Source organism: Canis lupus, chromosome 7 (assembly GCF_011100685.1).
Source record: "Canis lupus familiaris isolate Mischka breed German Shepherd chromosome 7, alternate assembly UU_Cfam_GSD_1.0, whole genome shotgun sequence".
Taxonomy (NCBI): domain Eukaryota; kingdom Metazoa; phylum Chordata; class Mammalia; order Carnivora; family Canidae; genus Canis; species Canis lupus.
Window position 1 is genome coordinate 45,608,083 of NC_049228.1, and position 21,050 is coordinate 45,629,132.

The 21,050-nt window shown below is 44.8% G+C and overlaps 1 protein-coding gene across 3 annotated transcripts in view; it reads right to left on the minus strand.

Moving 5' to 3' along the window:
• SLC14A2 (solute carrier family 14 member 2) overlaps positions 1-21,050 on the minus strand; it is a 469,281-nt gene that overhangs the window by 156,948 nt on the left and 291,283 nt on the right. For 2 of the 3 annotated variants that reach the window (XM_038543384.1, XM_038543385.1), the window contains exon 3: positions 16,909-17,025. The exons of the other annotated variant lie outside the window; for it this stretch is intronic. The gene's annotated coding sequence lies outside the window, so the exon portion shown is untranslated. The remainder of the gene's footprint in view (positions 1-16,908; positions 17,026-21,050) is intronic. 3 annotated transcript variants of the gene reach the window in all.

Here is a 21,050-nt window from a genome sequence, read left to right on the forward strand (position 1 = left end):
AGGCAGACATGGCTGGTTATTGTACTTCTGTTTGGAATACCTGTAATAAGGACTAGGGGTGTGCATCCCCCAGGCTCTCCCTTTCCTGTTGTCTTACCCATCTAAATTTTGCAGGCTGGCATGGGTAGTCCATGGATAGTCGACATGACTCTGGATTCTCTGTCAACATGCGCAGTAATGGGTAACCAATTGCAGTTAGCTCAGCAATGAGAAGGGTGCAGAGCATGAACAATTTGGAGGAGTTTGAGTGACTCAAGAAAAGGAAGATAAGAAAGAAAATCATCCCTTGAAGAGCCCTTAAAAGGAATGAGGAATTTTGTCAGATTAGGCACTGAAGGTGTTTGAGCTAGTAGGACAGCTTTTGGTTTTACCTGTAGTCCCAAGGACAATCAGAAATTAACATATATATTTCCCAAATGCCTCCTGGAATGCGTAAGAATAATCTGAGATGTACAGCTTGTTCTCAGGGGCCTTAAGAAGTAGATTCCTTGAGTTAAAGGCTCTTCTCTTTTGAAAGGGAAACCAGAAAGAAAGCTGGACTCAGTATCTCTTCTGACAGCCAGGCTGATCTTTTCTTGAATCACATGTACGCTAAAATCCCTATGGAATTCACAAGGGCTGAAAAGAGTGGCTGTATCTTGCAGTGTTCCATTTCTCAAACGATCCTTCCTCTTTGGCTGCATTTGGATAGAGTCCAGACCAATGTTGGACCCTGGGGGACCTGGGGAAATGTGAACAATTATCTCCATTCCTTACCAAAACAGGGTGCAGAATGACATCACTCTGCCTTTATTTTCTGATGATTTATGGTAAAGAGGATACAGTGCTTTTCCAATTTCAGAAACAAGCCAAGGAGAAACAATTGCAAAATGCATCTATAAAAACAGGCTAGATAACAAACTAGAAAAAAACTCTCCACTATATTAAGTGTTCCTGTAGAATTCACTGTTCATGTGTACCAGGTACTCTGAGTTCCAATACTGAGTGACAGCAGGATGCTGAGACAAGATAGTGAAAGATGGGAGAAAGGTGGGCAGAAGATCTTTAAACCATAAGAAATGCCCTGGAAAATACGCCTTGTTATGCTATAGCAAGGAGGAACTAGGACATTAGTTCCTGAAGTTCTTCTGAAGAGAGGTCTTAATAAATGCAGTTATGTCTCAACTATTACATTTAAGAATTGTTCATTCTTTCATTTATTTATTTCATCTAACAAGTATTTATTGAGCATCTTCTTTTCCCAGATATAATTAAGCTGGAGATTCAGACAGAACAAGACAAGGGATTACATCCTTTTAGACAGGACTTCTACTTTTAAGATAGCAGTGTGAAGAAAGCCTTGTTCACTTCTTTCTAAATTCATTCCAAAACAATAAGGAAAATGAAAAACAAAAATGCAAACTTCACCTTTGTTGAGGAAAAGCTGTCATATGCAATAAAGTTCCAACCAGGAGCAGGTAGATGCTAAAGGATGTTTACTGGCAAGGACCTCAAGCACGGTTGGCAGAGCACAGAGCTCATCAAAGAGGACAGAACCAATGCCATCTTTTGGTAAATAACAGGTCTACGGTGAATCAGCTGTCTGTGAGAACATCCCTGGACCCTGTCTGGCTCCATCAAGAAGCAGGGAATATGGTATAAACAAGAAAGCACTTCAGGGTGCTCTTTCTGCAGGAAGCAGTCTGTTGGGGAGGCAGACTGGAGAGCAAAGGTTCAGTATTAATCAGTCTTGGAATTGTCAATCTCTTCTTTCTTTTGGGCTGAAGTAAAGGCTAAATCAACATGTACATATATGCATACACACAACCCTGTGTGTTATAAAATGTAGTCCTGTAAATGAAAGAGACTCTGATGGATGGTATCATGGCCTGGACCCTGCCCCATAAACTTTCTGCAAAATAGCTGACAAAATAGAAAGAGCTTATCTCCATCAAGTACAAGTCAGAATAGAAAATAAACTATCAGGAGGTGCCTGGTTGGCTCAGTCAGTTAAGTGTCCGACTCTTAATTTCAGCTCAGGGTTGTGAGTTCAAGCCCTGTGTTACTTATAAAAATAAAGAGAGAGAGAGAGAGAGAGAGAGAGAGAGAGAAAGGAAGGAAGGAAGGAAGGAAGGAAGGAAGGAAGGAAAGGAAGGACATAAGGAAGGAAGGAGTAGGAAAAGGAATTCCGAAGTCATTCCCTCCCTCCTTATACTTCCTCGCCCCCCCACACCCCAAACCCCCTCCAGCACTAAAGCAAACAGACCATCCTCAAGACGAAATCCCTCACTCACGACAGCCCTACCTAACTAAACTACTAGTCCCCCCTATCCAAGAGCTCCACAAACATACTGCAAAGAAAAGAAGGTTATGATTAAAGAAAACAAATGGACAAAAAACACATCTGAAGTTGTGTTGTCACAGAGCTAAAGGAACCGGGCAAGCAAATAAGCATAGATAAACAAAAAAACACAAAACTTAATGAAGAAAGATCACTTATATAAAATAGAAACTCAAGGAAGAAATGTTGAGACAACTGAAAGAGACAAAAAGTGAGCTAGCAGAGTTCAGGGGAGAAGTGGAGGAGATTCAGAAGCCAAAGAGGCAGCAGAAAGGTAAATAGACAATGCTCAAAAAAGTGGGCTTAAGATCAAGAATGCTGAAGTGAGCAAAAAGAAAATGGAAATTAATACTTAAAAAGGATTATAAAAAGAACATGGCAGCTATGGAAGATGAAACAGATCACGTAGACCTATGTGTATGCATAAATAGACCAAGCAGTATTTATTAGAGTATTGAAAAAAATAGAATATAAATTGTATTTGAAGAAATATAATTACAACACATTTTCCAGAAATAAGATATTTAAGTCTATGTACAAAGCATAGACAAACCAAACCAAAACCAAACATAAACTGTCTGTGAAAAAATCGATACAGAGCCAACAACCCAAAATGTAAAGAAAGACTCTTAACCATCAAAAAAAACAAAACAAAACAAAACAAAACAAAAAAACCAAAACAAACAATATAAACCAAAACCAAAACCAAAACGTCTTTTCTAAGGGGAAAAGAATTAGGTTGGTTTCAGAATTTTCCACAGCAACATCTCATGCTAGGAGACAGTGGAACTGTGCTTACAAAAACCTTATTAAGAATTAAGTTTAAAGGATTAAAAAAATGTTACAATTGAACTTTTCAAGTACAAATGCTGCTACTAAACATCTAACAACTCAGAAAACACGGTCACCAGGATCCTGTCTAGAATAAACCGCCCTTCAACCAACCAGTAGAGAATACAGAAACTGGGGCAGAAACACTGCGGTTGGGTTTTTAACAATTTAGTTTAGCACATTATGATGAAAAAAAATGTGGCAATTATGGCTCTAGAAAACGATGTAAATTCTAATGAACTATAACAACATGAAAAACAATCAATTTAACACAATTCAGAAGGTGAGGAAAAAGAAAAGGTGGGAGGTAGCCAGGGTTTAAAATGACCAAGTAGGGCTAATGAGTCAAGCAATAGAGAGAAACATATATTAAAAATTACAAAATTAAGATTAACAGAGGTATCATCACCACCATCATCATCATCAACTAAAATTGGGTAGGAGAGCAAAATGAGAGGCAGAAAAAAGAGTAAGAAAATGAGAGGCAGAAAAAAAAGTAAGAAAATGTCATCATCTTGCAGAGCTATATCTAAGGATATGGAGGATCAAGTACATTCTAAATTATGAAGATAATCACTTAAAAATTTTTTTAAATTTTCTAAAGTATCACTATGAACCCACACATATATTAAATTAAAAGACAGGGCAGCCCCGTTGGCTCAGCGGTTTAGCACTGCCTTCAGCCCAGGGCCTGATTCTGGAGACTCCGGATCGAGTCCCACACCGGGCTTCCTGCATAGAGCCTGCTTCTCCCTCTGCCTGTGTCTCTGCCTCCTTCTCTCTCTCTCTCTCTCTGTATCTCTCATTATTAAATTAAATTAATTAAATTAAATTAAATTAATTAAATCTCTCATTATTAAATTAAATCATAAATTAAAAAATAAATAAATTAAAATGGAATATTACTCAGCCATTAGAAATGACAAATACCCACCATTTGCTTCGACGTGGATGGAACTGGAGGGTTTTATGCTGAGTGAAATAAGTCAATCGGAGAAGGACAAACATTATATGGTCTCATTCATTTGGGGAATATAAATAATAGTGAAAGGGAATAAAGGGGAAAGGAGAAAAAATAAGTGGGAAATATCAGAAAGGGAGACAGAACATAAAGACTCCTAACTCTGGGAAACGAACTAGGGGTGGTGTAAGGGGAGGAGGGTGGGGGGTGGGGGTGACTGGGTGGCAGGCACTGAGGTGGGCACTTGATGAGATGAGCACTGGGTGTTATTGTGTATGTTGGCAAATTGAACACCCATAAAAAATAAATTTATTATTAAAAAAAAAGACAAAACCAAGTCTATAAAGTGAAATAAAAGTTGAAAGCATATAATGTTAAGACTAATTCCAAGCATACCTATCATTACAATTTATAAAAGATGTCAAAAGGAACTATCAAAGGAAATAGATTCTCAGTTTAAATTACAAATGAAAAAAAACAATCATATGCTGTGTACAAGAGAAATAATGAAAACAAAGGGACTGGAAATCTGAAAATAAAAGGTAGGCAAAGGCAAACCAACAAACCAAACCAAAACAGCAAGCAGAGACCCCAATTTTAGTATCAGGCATGTATCAGACAAGGCTGAATTCAGTACACAAAATAGTAAATGGTGCAAAGATGGGAACTTTACTGCAATCTCAATGACGCTCTAAATATTAGGAGGATTTATGCACCCCCAATTTTTTATAGCAGTAACATTTATTAAGCTGAAAGGTGGTACATATAAAAATAAAGGCAGAGCCACATGAGCAGTAAAAGACTAATACAGTCCCCTCCATTCTAAGTAATCAGAGAATGCTTTCAGGCACATAACACTTCATTCTGCGGTTATCTATACTCTTCAACTGCCTATATTTGCACAAACAACTATGAGAGATCCTGATGGTGTCTCTCCCTTGCTTATAGAGCCTTCTGAGCTCCCCAGTCCTGCTGTCTAAAGTCCCAAAGTTCCTCTATGATCTGGCTCCTGTCTCCTTCTCCAGCCTTCTCCCACTCTTCATGTGTTCAGAGACATCCCCACAATGGGGATTCTTTTTTCCACACTTCCTTGCCTTTGCCTTGGCCCATGCTGTTTCCTCTTTTTGGATGCTCTCTCCTCTCTCTGACAGCAGGTGGAATGTGCTCACCAACATGTCACTTCTCTGGGAAGCCTTCTTTGACCCCAGTCCTGACAGGGACAGGACGCAGGACATACTTACACCTCCTGGTAACTAATCTAGTTCTTTAGGACCAAGGCAATCAAGACATCTTTACTCCATAACTTCCCTCATGCTCTGCGTGCAAATAGGTACTAAGTTCCGCCTTCTCTTGCCCTGTCATTCTTCATTCCCTCTGCACCCATCTGGCCATTGCCCCCTGTACTTCTGAGCTCCTCTTCTTTGAGTATTTTTGCCACCAGCCTCACCCTCTCCTGTTGATTCAATGTTCTGCCCCGGCACCCATCTTCCTAAAGCACCATTTTGTCAAGCCAGCTCCTTTGCTCCAGTGTCTCCAATGGGTTCCCTTTCCTTTACAGTTGATTTTTTCAACTGATGTCAAGGCTTTCTGCAACTGGACATATGCCCCTTCCAGAGTGGTTGTCCAGCATTCCCATCTTCTCCACCATTTCATTCATATGGACAGGCCCTGCAACCATGCCACACACTCGTGCCATCACCACGAGCTTCCTTGACTTGTGCCTTATGTTCCTCATATTCTCTCCCTTTTCTCTGTCTACCTATCCAAATTCTGCTTCAAGAGCAACTGCCCCTGGTCCACCAGCTCATAGATTTCTCCTCTGAGCCATTTGTACTTTTATTATCAACACCCTGGCTTGACTTTTATCATAACTCAGGCTAGGAGTTGCACTTATTTGTACATGTTTATCTTATTTGAGAGACAGCCTCAGAAGTGGCATCTTATGCTTTTTCTATGTTATTCTTGACATCTTACAAGGGATCGAGAATTTAGTGGGTACTCAGCATTCATATATGCTTTCTTAAAAATGGAGAATCTGTTGCATCCATCTGTGTCATTTAGCAGGATGGCAGCTTACCTGAGTCCTGAGCCTGAAATGGCCTCCTTCACGGCCTCCTTCCTCCCAGGGTTATACTGACCCAATTTCTGACTGTCATTTTCTCATTATTCACCTAGCCTACTTAATTACAATAGGGTTGCTTAATATTTTAAAAACCGCCTCCCTATCCATCATCTCGGAGGACCCACACATAATAGTGTATTGTAGGTGAGGCAGAGATGGTAAGCTCACTCTACAAAAGGGGCAATAAAGTCAGTGCATCCTTGGTGCCAGCATGGCCAGACCGTTGGGTTCTCCTAGTTGAATAGCCTTTATGTCAGGGCAAAGCAGTGGCTCTTCCCTAAGTTTCTAGAACTTCTCTCTGGAAGTGTGAATGTGTGTTTTTAAAACATTGATTTTTGCTAAAATGGCTCTTTATTTTGCTTTTGATTTCCTCTTTCCTTGTGAAGATACTGCCCTCCCCCCTGACGGCAAGCATTATTTTTCTTTCCTGAATGATGGCCTCACTTGGTCCCCCTTTGGTTTTCTTTGCCTGAGTTTCCACTTAGTCCCGCCACCCCCCCCCGGAGAACCATTCTGGCTTAATGCCTCCCGCATCCTTTCAAATTGTTCTTGTTCCTCAGCTCAGGATTTCCTGCAGGGCTGGCCTTCTCGGCTAATGAGGAGCCTCTAGTTGAAGGCACTGTTTCTGACCAAGTTTCCCAATCCTGCTGGGAGGTGGGGGTGGCAGCTGGTGGGAGGGCGGGTGGCAGTCCTGCACTGAGGCTCTGCCATCACAGGCAGGAGTCTCTGCTAATGCGGCTCTGGCGAGCCCTGCAACTCACGGGCGGGCACCTGGTTTGGTTTCGAATGACCCACTCTCCCCACGTGCCCCCCCACCCCGCCAACACTGTATCTTTAAAATGATTCACTTTACTTTCCTCCAGGAAAGCTTGTTCATATTGTGTTTTCTCTTGCTCTAAATTGTTCAATGCTATTACTATAATTTGTGGAGGTGGAGTGGGGAGAGTACTATTTATGTACCAGACTAATTGAGGAGGAGTGACCTGTATTATGCATTTTGGAGAGATGCTGGGGGCACCCCTCAGCATAATGGTCCATTAAGTAAAGTGGGGTTTAAGTTGTCACAATACTATCAGCAGACATTTATGATTTTCATTCCCCCTCTGTCTCTAGTAGCTGTGAAGGGGAACAGGTCACTTGGCCCGGGTACCTCATAGAGCCTCATGACCCCTTTGGCTGTCAGGACTGGCCCAGGGTATGGGCATGTGACCCAAGCCAGCTCAGCCACAGTTCTTCCCTAGGAATTGTAGAGCGGAGTTGGGCAGAGGAGGTCAACTTCCCTGTCTGGCTGCTGAACTGTCAGGACACGAAGCCTTAAAGGGCTGATGCCAAATTCTCGACAACAGACAATTTGAGGAAATGACATGACACCCACAGAGAAACGTCAATGGAGGTTGAGGGATGGGTGGCACTCACATCATCCTCAATCCTAGTTATTCCTGAAGCCAGTTCCCAACCCTGGTTTTTCAGGAGTCGGGCTACATGAGCCTATAAATCACTTTTTATTACTGAAGCCAGTTTAATGGTTAATGGCAATCAAGTAAGGCCTGGCTTTCCAACACCTCCTGTCTGTGACTCTTCTCATCACAGATTCCAGATGCCCTTGTATTGCCCTTGGCTGCCAAGACCAGGTGCCCTTCCATGGCAGCCGTGGGGCCTCCTAGTGGGTTGATTCTTGGCTGCATATGAACCCTAAAAGTCATGCTCTCACTGACCCAGTCCCATCCTTGGTAGCTAAGACATAGAATGCGTGTGTCCCTGCAAGAATGAGAGCTCCATGAGGCAGGGAACAAAGGTCTGCTTTGTCTTCCGTTGAGCCCATTTGTCTAGACGGGGCCAGCCACACAGTGGGGACAGGATGAGTATTTGTTAAGGGAAAGCAGCCTGAATGTGGCCATTCACTCATTCACAGGGCAGTGCAGGTGGCTGGGAGGCCTCTTTTTCTGATCAGACGCCTTCAGTGACCACCCACTGCACTCGGAACCCAACCCTCCCTCAGACTGACTCCTACCTACCTGTCTGGCTTCTTTTGTTGCTCCCCCAACTAACTGGGGAGCCTGCTAGTGTGATGCAGGCCTTAGCTCTCCCGGCTGCAGCCTGTCTCTGCAATCTCTGTGCCTTTGCATGGGCAATTCTGTCTAGTGGGAAGGCACTTTTTCTCTGCACTTAACTGTCTTGTGTTTTGAAGTCATGCCTCAGGGCCTGGCTCAGGAGAAGCTCATGCCATGTGCTGGCCCTGCTCCTCCCATTCGGAAAGAACCTCGTGTTTTTCTGGACCCTCACAGCACATTCCTTCAGCTCTTGCCCTCTGCGCTTGCGATACTGGGAACTACTGGTGCACGTGCGTCCCTTCCCCAGTGGACTTCAGGCTCCTTGGGTGCAGCACTCCTGTCTCTCTGTCCTTGTCCATCATCTTTTTTTTCTTCCCACCCCCACCCCAGCCCTTCACCACAGACCAGCATGCTTTCCTACCAACTGGGCCCCAGCGCAGCCTCGCACACACTGATGTCCAGTGAGTATTATTATACAGGAGTAAATCTGTACATGTCAGTGCAAGACAGAAAACTCTGGTCTGACTGGCATGAGCCCATGGACTCAGGAGGCATGGTTTATCTGCACAGACTGCAGACTCTACTGGCTGATAAAGTCCGTAGCTTCTGCAAAGTGCTTATAGTCCAATGCCTGGCATATAATTAGGTGCTCAGTAAATGTGGGTGGTTGTTATTGGTAGGTATTAGGTACCCCGAAAACCAGGATGACATTTTCCCCCCATTTCCCACCCAGGTGAGGTCTCTGATAATTTATAACCTCGCAGTCATCTCCATTTCCCACCTCACAGCGTGGCTTCCCATATGTCTACCCAAGTCAAGGGTCTCCCCCGCCCCGGGGGTGCGGGGGTGGGGTGCTTCCTCTGAGCCAGCCAAGCAGCCAGCTTCTCTGCAGTCTGAGCCCACCCCTCACCACCACTGTACTACCTCTGAGGCCAGGGGAAAAGGAGAGGGAAGGGAAAGCAGCCCCGTCGTGGACTTCTCAGCCTGGGCTTTGGAGGGATGAGACAAAACGGGCATGTGGGGCGAGCCTGGCTGCCTCCATGAAACCCCCCTGGCCACCGGAGCTGCTGGAGCCAGTCAGGATGCTTTCCTTTCTTTGCCCCTTTGCACGCTGATGCTGTTGGCCCTGCAGCTCCTCTCCTCTTGCAGGATGCTCAGAGATCTCCAGGGCCTACCTGTGGGTGAGGCGCCATGAAGAGCTCTCTTCCTGTCTCTTCCCCTCCTTCTGCTCCTGCACTGTTCTCTCTGGCTCTGGCTCTCCTCCATCTGTCTCTGGCTACAAATCTGCTTTCTTCCCTCTCTAGCTGACCTCGCCATGGTTCCCAACGCTCTCTTTTCTGTCATTTCTCTAGCTCTCTCTCTCCCCTCATCGTCTCCCTGTCTCTCTCGTGCTGCCTCTTCCTCCCCCCTCCTGCCTTCCCCCTGCGCCCTGCCTCCCCACCTGCTTTTTGGCTCCCCTGCTCTCCTTCTCACCACCACGATGCTGCAGTGGCGAGGAGGGGACCATCTATCTGTCAGAGACAGGCTCCGCCAACCTCGACCACCTCTCTCTGGCTGCTGGCAATTATCTGGAGGTTGGCACCAGGCCCGGAAACTGCCGCTTGTACCACCCCGCAGCTCGGGGCCTGCTCCCCCACACCAGCACCCTTGGAGGACCACTTGGTGCCATGCCCAGGATGTGACAACCTGCAAAGGTCACACACTGCAGAGAAGATGGACTGCTCTACGAGTGGAATTGACATTGGGCAGATTTGCAAGTGTCCCTTCAGACTTGCTAGCGTTTCACAGAGGCAAGGAATGAGCAAAAAATAGAAACTATAAATTGCATGCAGTGCCCCTACCTCCCCCTGACACACACACTTTAACATCGCCACACATCCAGATTTTTAATTTATTTATTTTTTTAAAGGGTAGCTTTTGGCTCTACCTTATTTGATATATTATAACTAACTCATCCCTACGGCATCACTGGGAGTTAGTGTGCCAGGTCCCACCAAACTGGGAGCTGAGCTGACATACATAGGATGCTGTGCAGTTCTGTAAACTGAGTCAAGCTGAGACCTGGCACTCTTTTTTTTCAGAAGTCAATGGGCTTTCAGAGCCAACAAGGGCTTGTGCAGCTCTTTATGCCAAGACTCTCACTTTGGAGCTGGGAAATCTGCAGACCAGAGCAGCTGAGAAAGGTACCCGAAGGCAAACAGCTAATTGGTAGCAAAGGCCAGGCAGGGATTCTGGTTTTCAGGCTCTTGGTAAAGTACCCACCTCACTCTGGACCCCAATGCTTTTCATGAGGGAGGAGAGACACAAACAATGCCACCCACATCACTCAGTTCTTAGGTGCTAGAGTCCCAAGGTCTTCTGATATTTTAGTCATCCTTGCAACTGGTCAACTGGTCATGACGGATCCTGGAAATCAGAGATACTGGGAAAAATGGGGGGGGGGGGTGGGTTGCAGTGAGGCTAATCACCTTGGGCTGATTTGGGCTTTTTCAGCTGGTTCCAAGCATGGAGGCTCTTTTCATCAACAGTAAAGCAAAGGACTGTCACAAAGTGCTTACTAATGTTCAATGTGTCTTTCCCCCAGGGCCACCATGTGTCATGGGTTCATTTCATGGCAGGGCACCCCACACCCACTGTGTGCACACTGCCGCACATTCCACACGCTCACTGGGAGACCTTGGTGTCTAGGGTTAGCGGCTCACTGTCACCAGCCTCTCGGTGGGCTGTGTGACATGCACCGTGCACTGCAGTGCTGCCTCGCTCAACATGTGTGAGATCCTGGTGGAATTGGGGCTTTGAGGAAAGGATGACTGCAGGGTTAGGATACCCTAGGAACCTGGCTGTGACCAGATCATGGCTCGCTATTGGACTGAGTATAAAGCTGCAGCTTGAATGGCTTTGCTGTTCCACTGTGGCCATTCGTTGGTAACAGGAGCTGCCGTTTATTGAGCATCTGCCATGCACCAGACATTGCATCTGAGGCTCCCCCCCCACCCCCCCGTGCATCATCTCCCTTGATCTTTGCTGCCACCCAGGAGGGCGGGGCTGCCCTTGCTGTCTGCCTCCCTAACTGAGGCTCAGAGAGGCCAAGTCCATAAGGCTGAGGGGTGAGCAAGCTCAGTGCTGAATTCAGGCTCTTTAGCCACAAGGGTTGTCCCCATTCCTCACCCTCTGCCCAACTGCTCCCACTTTGTCCATTTATAGGAAATCCAGATCCAAGGCTCCTGGCAGAGAAGGGACAGCAGAGCTCCCAGGTAGGTAGTGCAGATGGGCCTGCTTATGTCAGAGGCTGAACCTGCCTGTCTACTTCCTGGGCTCCCAAGGGCATTCCGTATCACAGTGCATTATAAAAATAAGCATTCATCAAATATTATCCACCTTCAGAGAAACAAAACGTTAATGCATGTTCAGTACATGTTGTTTTAAAAGGGGGGGGAATAATCCTAATGATGTGATAATGCAGAGACTGTATATTGAGTACCTAGTAGGTGACAAACAGTTTGCTCTGTGCCTCACTTACATTTCACAGACATGTGCGGATTATGCATGATCCCATTTTGCAAGTGAGAAAATTCAAGTCTGAAGATGTTAAATGCAGACAAAAAAGACAAAACAAAACAAAACAAACCCAAACCTCTTCAGATTTATTCACATTTTAAGTACAGGACTGGGATTCAAATGTCGAGCTGCCTGCTCCCAAAGCTTTTCCACCAACCTGCTCACAAGGAAGCACACACTACCAGTTAAAAAGCTTTTCCTATTAAATAATTAAAACTTCAGAATGGTCCTAGTCCTTAAAGGGATCCGTTTCAATTACATGGAACAGTCACTGAGGCAGAACAGCCTCTCTGTCTATGTACTCTTCCTCGGCTCTGTTTCAAATCATATATCTTGAAACCCTCAGGCTCTAGTGAACAATATATACCTCCTGCCTGGCAGCTTCACAAGGGGGCCTTAAAACTGGGGAATTTACAGGCCCTGCTAGATGGCCTACAAGGCTCTTGCCTGCTCGGCATGCAGGATGCTGGCTGGCCAAAGACTCTGGAAACAAGGGCGCAGTTCCAGCAGTCAGCGGGCTCTAAAAGTCTATGCCTTTGGTACTGAGGTTTTATTTTCCCTTTCGATGCTGTTATGGGGGACAGTTGAAGAGGAAACTCCCCATAGTTTAACAGACTCCAGATTTATGGAGTAGTATGAAAATATTTGCCCTGTGTTTGAAACTGCTGAAGAGGGAAAAAGAAATGTTTTCTATGGATTTATGAAAACAGAAACATTGATTTGTTTTGCTTGGGGTTTGTCACTTTCTAAATGATAGCTTGATGTTTTGGGGTACTTTTAGAGCACGTGTTTCTTTTAGGTAAGCCTGGCACCTGGGGAAATTGCGAAGTTTGTTTCTTGCACTTTCTCCTCCACCTTCTGCCTCCCTCTGCCCTGTGTTCCCTTTTGATTCCCACCTGCAATGATCCCAGTGTCCAGTGTCACCCAGACTTTCCCAGGGAGGAAAATCACCTAGCATTAATTCGTAGAAATTATGCAGAATGGATGGTTCACAGTTCCTTTTGGGTTTTTGTCTTTTAAAAAATGCTGAAGGTGGGGCGCCTGGGTGGCTCAGTCAGTTAAGTGTCAGACTCTTGGTTTCAGCTCAGGTCTGATCTCAGGGTTGTGAGATCAAGCCCCATGTTGGGCTCCACACTCAGTAAGGAGACTGAATGTCTCTCTCCCTCTCCTTCTTCCTCTGCCCCTCACCCTCCAAATAAATACATAAATTTGAAAAAAAAATTAAAAATGCTGAAGGCGAGTAATGCTTCCTAACTGAAATATATTCTTACTCTTATATGATGTGATTTTAAGGCACTTGGGAGAGAAATAAGTTTGGGGGGATTTTGAAGGTCTTTTCATTGCCCTTCATGCTGTATCATATAAGCAAAGGTGGGTTCTGTCTAAACATGAGGCTGGCTCTGACTATAAAAATGGATTTTGTTTCAAACTAGCTCTTTAGAGAGCCAAAATTATTCTAGACACTTAGATCTCAAATGTCAGTGTGAGGCTTCCTAGCAGAGTTGAGGGTTAGATTCCTAGGGCCAAAACTAAATTACAGTAGATCCTAAGAAAAGGAGATTAGTCTGGTTCTACTAAAGGATGGCTCAAAATGCTGCTCCTAGCTGAGGGGGGGCGGGGAAGAAAGAGAAATGTAATTCTCATTAATAAATCGCTCAATTACACCCAAGCTAGGTAGCCCCTGGAGATGACCCTGTCACTCAGATTCATCCTCACATTCTTCAATGTCCCTAATGCAGAGGAACATCTCTGAGAAGTGACCACAGTAATGCTCTCCCCCATGCATGTTCCCCTAATGCAATAAAAACTAGCAAACTCTGATTTACTTCTCTGTGTCTGCTCAGCAACCAGGACTGCTAGGACCAGCAGGTTGTCAGTGTCAGGAATAATAAGAAACAGAAGGACTTGGGAAGAATGCAGTAGGAAAAGTGAAAATAGGGATAACACTTTTGGGGGGACAGTGAAGATGAACTGGGGAAAAATAATGTTGAAATGGCCTTTGTGAAGGAGGTGAGAGGTGAAATTTGGTAGGAAGGACTGGGGCAGGTGCCCCAGGCCTATGACATAATGTATTGAGAAAAGATTTGAGGAATGCCCATTTGGCATCCCAATAAGTTAATAAATAAAGGCAAGCCAAAGCCTTTTCTCTCTCCAGCTTCCAAGTCACACAGTAAGACCCAGGAGGCAGGAGACAATAAAATCTTAAAGACACCCAAGGACCAGGCCCATATATTCCAAATGCTTCTTAGGGTATTTTCTGCAACAAAGCAAAATGAATTTACAAGTATCTCATTAAAGCTGCAGGGGAGGAAGAACGTGAAAAGTTTCCAGGGAGGGAGGGATGGTAAATGGAATTAATAGCACAGAACTCATTAGGACCCATTATTACTAATTTAAGATATGTAAAATGTTACTGATATTTTCTTTATTTAGTGCGGAGTCTCTGTTGTTGGTTTGAGTAGATTTTGCTGGGGCTTCCTTAGATTTTTTTATTTTTTATTTTATTTTATTTTTTTAAAGATTTTATTTATTTATTCATGAGAGAGAAAGAGGCAGAGACATAGGCAGAGGGAGAAACAGGCTCCATGCAGGGAGCCCGACGTGGGACTCGATCCCAGGACTCGAGGATCATGCCCTGGGCCGAAGGCAGGTGCCAAACCGCTGAGCCACCCAGGGATCCCAAGATTTTTTTAAAACCTAAACTCTAATTCTATTTTAGGTTGGAAAAATCTCCTCTTGTGGAGGGCTCTTGGGAACAGTCAGGAAGTTCAACCTGAATCACAAATTTTGGGCTTCCCCTACCCCAAGGTGGACTAGGCAGCTCGAATATGAACAGCACACCAATAGGAAGACTTTGGTGGAAAGGGACGACATGGAAGCAGACGTGGGGAAGACAGGTGAGGAGCCAGTCCATGATTTGTGGAGTGTGTCAGTGAGGAGGTCTCAGTCTCCACCTCTTCTCCTCAGATCAGATGCTTGAGAAGGTAACAGATTACAGCTTCATGAAAATGGCCCCTCCATCCCTCAGAACCCAATGGCTCTGTCTTCTTCAAGAGCAGTTTTGAGGTATTAAAGGAACTTGGAAGAACCCAGAAGAGGAATGAACTAGTGACCGAAGAAGGTTCACAAGGATGGGGCACATGAGGGCACTGGATGCTGGGTGGGAAATGGCTGAGGGTGAGAGGAACAAGATTCAGTTAAGGGGTCGGAGGTAAAGAGTCTCGGGCTGAATACATAGTTTTCTCATCTTCTTGTTCAACCAGGATAGGCCTGCCCCACACAGGTCTATCAAAGCCATGATGACAGCCACCCACTGAGGTGAGAGAGGTCATAGCATGAGTGCTTCTAGCTTCCCAATTTAGTTCCCAAATGTCAGAACTGGATAGGACTGTATATTCCCTAGATTCCTGACTGTGTTCTGAGTAGCCTATGTACCAGGCACTTGGTGAGGCCCTGGGAATAGAGGGTTGCAAATGACAGGGCACCTTGGGGAGGTGAATAGTAGGTTAGTGTCTCCTACCTTCACAGACTCACTCACTCAGCAGAAGTGCTGAAACACTGAGGGATCTCTACAAAATCCACCCTAGCCCAAAAGATGAAAACAGAAAAGGAGACAAACCATAAGAGATTCTTAACTATGGGAAACAAACTGAGGGTTGCTGGAGGGGTGGTGGGTGAGGGAATGGGGTAACTGGTGATGGGCATTAAGGAGGGCATGTGACGGAATGGGCACTGGGTGTTACATGTAACTCATGAATCACCAAATTCTGAAACTAATAATATACTATATGTTAATTAAATTGAATTTAAATAAAAAATTAAAATAAAATCCACCCTACTCTAGAACTGTGGTCATGAATGGTCCTCTCATCTTGAATCATCTCCTGCTATACAGAGAGTACCTCATTATAACTGTCCTATTTTAACTGTCATTTGTACCCTGACACATAGCTTTCTGTACATCAGTATACTCACTTGCATCAAACATTCTGTGAGTTTTCTAACCTTGCTACAGCTGTGAAAGGTCATCAGGTACACCATCCAGATTTCAAGTGACATGACTCTACCTCTACCTTGCTGACACAGCTCCACAAACCCATGAGGACATGGAGGCTCAGACACTGTCATGTGGCTGGTAAATGTGCTCTTGGGCAAATTAAAAATCTTTCTGGGTCGTAGCTTGATCTTCTACAAAAAGAGGAGCTGGACTAGAAATATTCAAAGCTCTCTTTCAGTTCTAGCCTGATTCACTGAGGTAGGGATGGCTGATGAGCCAGCAGAGGTGGTGCTAAAATCAGCGCATGGCTAGTTGATTATTTCAAGACACTGTCAGGAAGAAAAGACTCTTTAGCAGGGGGTAGGAGGTGAACAGATTTGGGGGTGTGAGTCACCACCCATAGCCCGCCCAAAGGGAGAGGCTTCTCTTCCTGAGTGTCACCCTGAGTGAGGGGTTCCCTGCTCAGAAGCAGCAGGGCCACTCTGGGTTTTGCAATGATGCCAATTCTCCTTTCCTAATGTTCTGGGAAGAACATTTTCATGGAACACAAATCACTGGTCCTTCATTCTGTGACAGCAAATGGAGACTAATGATAGGAACTGGGACTTAAGAGATGCCTCTACATTAATGCCCATTTCTGCAAACTTGTTCCAGAGCTCTTTTGTGCTACTGGATCCTGGCCTGAGGGCCTCACCCTGGGGGCTGTAGGATGGTAGATGTTAGGCAGTGGTGCCCAACATGTCCTGGGGAAGGATGTCTCTTCTACATCTCTCTCCCTTCATGCTGTAGCCTGAAACCTGCAGCTCCCTCACACCCAGAGCACACCTCTCAACACCATTCTCCAGGGAGCTTGTGCATGCTTATCTTCAGCTTCCTGTCACCCGTCCTGGCCACTTTTGATCACTGATACTCAGGTCCCTGTTGGGGTGCATCTGAATCCAGAATACCCCTTCTCCTCCCACCCCTAAGAAGCAGCTACTCCTATTATATCCATTTTACAGATGGGAAGATGGAGGCATAGGGAGGTAAAGGGACTTGGCCAAGGTCATGAGGATAGATGGCAAGTACCAAAGCCAGAATTGGAATCCAGGCAGTCCAGATCTTGACACTGTGTTCTTGACCTTGTGGTTCTTCTGCCTTTTCACCAGCACAGCCTTCTGACTCCTAGTCACAGCTTCCTGGTCCCTACGAAACAAACCATCATCCAGTGACTCTTTCTACACTGTTGGTTTCAAATAATGCTTCTAAGATTCTACGTCTCCCAACTGGTTATGGGCCTTGGAGAGAGGGGGCAAAACTGGATCTGAAGCAAATCTGGCCAGGTTCACAAATCTCCCTTTGCCACCAGAGCTGCCAGTGGTAAAACCCCATAAGTAGGTAGAGCTGGTCAGGGTGCTTTCTTTCATTTTCCCTTCTGCACATACATGCAATTGGTTTTGGAGGCCCTGTGCTGGGGAGAGAGAGAGAGGAGGTGTGTGCTGCTCCTTTCTAAACCTACCATCAGGGACACTGAACATCTGGGATGGGATAGGGGAGCCTTTAGGTACCACTGTCCAACAAATTGTTTGAAAATGTGCTATACCACTTATTCTGCCCTACTAGTGATCCAATCTTAAATAAGATTCAATCTTATTTGATAACTGAATCTGAGACTCAGAGATTAAATAGGTAAAAAAAAATCCCTTCATATATTGCAAAATACTCTGCAAGATATGCTTTGTTATAACTTATTAATATTCAACTTTCACCCAAAGTGGAATTGATTTTTTAAAATTCATATTCATGCATGCTCCCTAATTGGGGGGAGTGCCTGGCAGCCCTGAGGTCTCCAGGTCCCTGCATCTCATGGGTCTTATAGACTCTATCCCTCCAGGCACATCTTGGCTTGAATAATAAGGCATTTCTTTACATTCCCCCAACCCCACTGCCCATCTTGCATTTATTCCAAAGGCTGTCTTTACCTCAGCTTTGAGAATCTACAACAGCCCTGCAGCTGGGAAGAGAGTATATCATTTGGCTTTTTGCCCAGAAAATAAGATGCTTCAAAAAGGTCATCAAAAAAAAAAAAAAAAAAAAGTCTCTTGGGGGAGAAAAGAAAAAATAAAAAAAAACCCTTCTCTCTCAAGGTTAATTGAGTGGAAGGTGAACTTTCCTCACGTGTTGTCTCTTTGTGAAAGCACCACAGCCTTAAGTACATGGAGAGGGCAATTCACAGGAGGGCATGGGCTGGGCTGTGGTACAGGGACACGGTGTTCTCCAGAGGTGGCCTCGAGCTTCCAGTGTTTCCCATTCTTCCCAGTGTGTCCACCATGCAGGAGCAGAAGGGGGGTGTGCAGGCATGCAGCCAGTCTACATGGAGTCCAGACCTTCATAAGATACAAAGAAATGAAGGCTAGACACCGGCCCTCAGAGAGCTTTTGCTCTTGAGAATGAAGGAAGGCCAACAGCCAGTCAGTGTGAAGTGAATCAGAGACACGCAGTGTGTGGTGTGTCGGTGGTGCTGGTTCTGCAGGTGGTGGTGCTTAGGGCTGGCGGGGTTGACAGGTATCAGAGAGCCTGCTCTGAGGTGTGGGAAAAGCCTGACCTACTTAGAGCCTTTGCACTTGCCTCTTACTGTGTGCACAGATTCTGGTGCTAGCTGGGGACAACTTTACTCCTCAGAGGATACTTGGCAATGTCAGGGGACACTTTTGGTTGTCACAAATGAGAGAGATGTGCTACTGGTATCAACTAGATAGAGGCCAGAGATGCTCTTAAACACCCTCCAATTAAGGGTACAGGTCACCCCTTCCAGCCCCCCAATAAAGAATTATCTAGCCCCAAATGTCAATAGTGTCAAAGAAGAGGCACCTTGCCCTAGAACTATCTCCCACCATCTCTACCCTGTCCACCTACCTTCCTCTTTCCTTCACTTCATTTAGGTATTTGTTCAAACCACCTACCAAAAATCCTTTCACAACCATCTTATACAAAATAAAACCCCAATCTCACTCCCACCATTCCTTTTCCCCTCACCCCAATTCAATTTTTCAGACACTCTTGTCTGATAGGTGTCTATGTGTGTCTGTTTGTTCACTGGCTGTCCTACTGACACTAGAATGTAAGTTCTTTGAGAGCAGGGACAATGTCCCCTTTGTTCCTTACTCTATTTCCCACGTCGATATCAGAGGATGTACTAGATGCTCAGTTTGCATTTGTTGAGTTAATGAATAAATGGACACTAATACCAACAGCTGTGTGATCCTGGGCATCACTTATCTCCTCTAATATGACTGAAATTCTCATGTGAAAAAAGAAAGCAAAGGATTAGGATGTTTCAATGGGTCTTTTTCAGCTTTAAGTTTTTTTATCCTTTAAGAAAGAGTAACTTGACTTGGGAGTTTTGGATAGTCAAGAGGGCAGGTGCCAGTAGGGAGCATGGTGAAGGCAGAGCCCTGTGTGGTGGAGTAGTACCTGGAGGGGATAGTGTATGGATTAAACAAGCAGAGTACTTAGCCCAAGGCCAGCTTCCTACCAAATGCAAGGTGAGTGGCAGCTACTGCTATTTACACACAATTCAGGGCCAGGATTAGGGTGAGGCAAGAGAGGCACAAAATTGAAGCTACGGCCAAAAAACTCTGTAGTCATTTTAATGCAATCTTTTTTACAAAATAAAAATTAATGCAAAAATCCAAAATGAAGGAAACATCAAGATTTTAGCTAAAGACAAGATCAGTAGACTGTTTCCTTTTGCTTCAGGCTCCAATATGCCTTGGCACAGTGCTGCTACTGATTCTGTCTTTATTTGAAATTTTGATGTATTTCTCATCAAGGATTGTTTTGGCAGGAATTTTGATTTTTTAAAAACAGTACATTGAAATATGATTTGTCTTAATTACTGAGCTTTTTGTCACTTCCTTCAGATTTGTGCCTGAGGGTGAGTGTCTCCCCCTCTTCACCTGAGGCCCAGCCTGCAGATGGGGATGCTGGTAAGCCATGGACTATTTGGAGGCAGAGAGGAGCTTCTCATTCATCCCTACGGAAGAGAAACAGGGTGGGGGATGGATTATATATGTGATGGGGATTAAGGCAAGGGAGCTTTATGACAGCTGCTGAGATCTTAGAATTTGAGGGCTGGGCTTTTCAGGCAGAGTGGGGCTGGATAGATGGTTTAATTCCAAGTGAAAAGGAGAAGGACCCCGGGGCTGGGAGACTGCAGGTCCTGGTTTGCCCGGAACAGTCTTCCGGGACGGTCTTGGTTGTACCAGTTGTCTCAGCAGTGATTCCTACTCTGGGCTCTCTAAAATGTCAAGGATTGGGCCATCAGTATATGGTCACCCTGGGTCAGGCTGCTGTCCATGCCAGGGCTGCAGTGGGCCTCTCATGACCACGACAAAGGAGAAAGACACTGCCTTCCATTTGAGACCTGATCTTTGATGCTGCTGGAAGAATTCCTCAGACCCATCTCAGACCTTAGCTATGCTTCATAGCTTACCCCTTGCCCTCTAGCCATTTTTCACATGTCTGACCTTGCCCTTATCTTGCCAGACTCTTGGCCCCTCACGGCCTTGCCTTGTGACCTGCTGCCAACACCACAGAGTAGCTGTCCTGGGAGCAACATTCACAAAGAAGCATGGTGTTTTTCTGGTGCATAGTGTTGGAGAGAAAAAAAATGAAATTGACATGAAAAATAATCAATACATAAAATTAATGCCAATTAAAAAAAAGCCCTTATTTCTATGGTATTAACCTACATAGTCAGCTCTTTTTCTGCAGCATTGTTTGTCCTGAGCTTAAAATACGTATATGGATTAATGTGTGAGGTACCCAACCAGAAATAGCAAATTCTCATTTCACTCATACATGGTATGAACTAATATAATAGGTTTAGTCTGTAGTATGTAAAATTAAGCAGTAAGAAGCACTAAAACCAGAAGAACATACACTGTTTGATGGCTACAAATAATGCACTTTGTTTTCTTTTTTTAAAAAATGGACTTGTTTTCATTATCATTGCATATTAGATTATTAATTTTTCAGACACTTGGCTACACACTTTACAGGCATTGTCCCTTTTAACTTTAATCCCTACAGAAATTCTGACATTGGATGCTATTACCTCTCATTTAGAGATGAGAAAAACCAATGCCTATAGGAGTAAAGTTGCCAAAGTCACAAAGTTGGCAGATGGCAGACCTGGGATTCAAACCCAGTCTTCTCTGAGCCCAAGT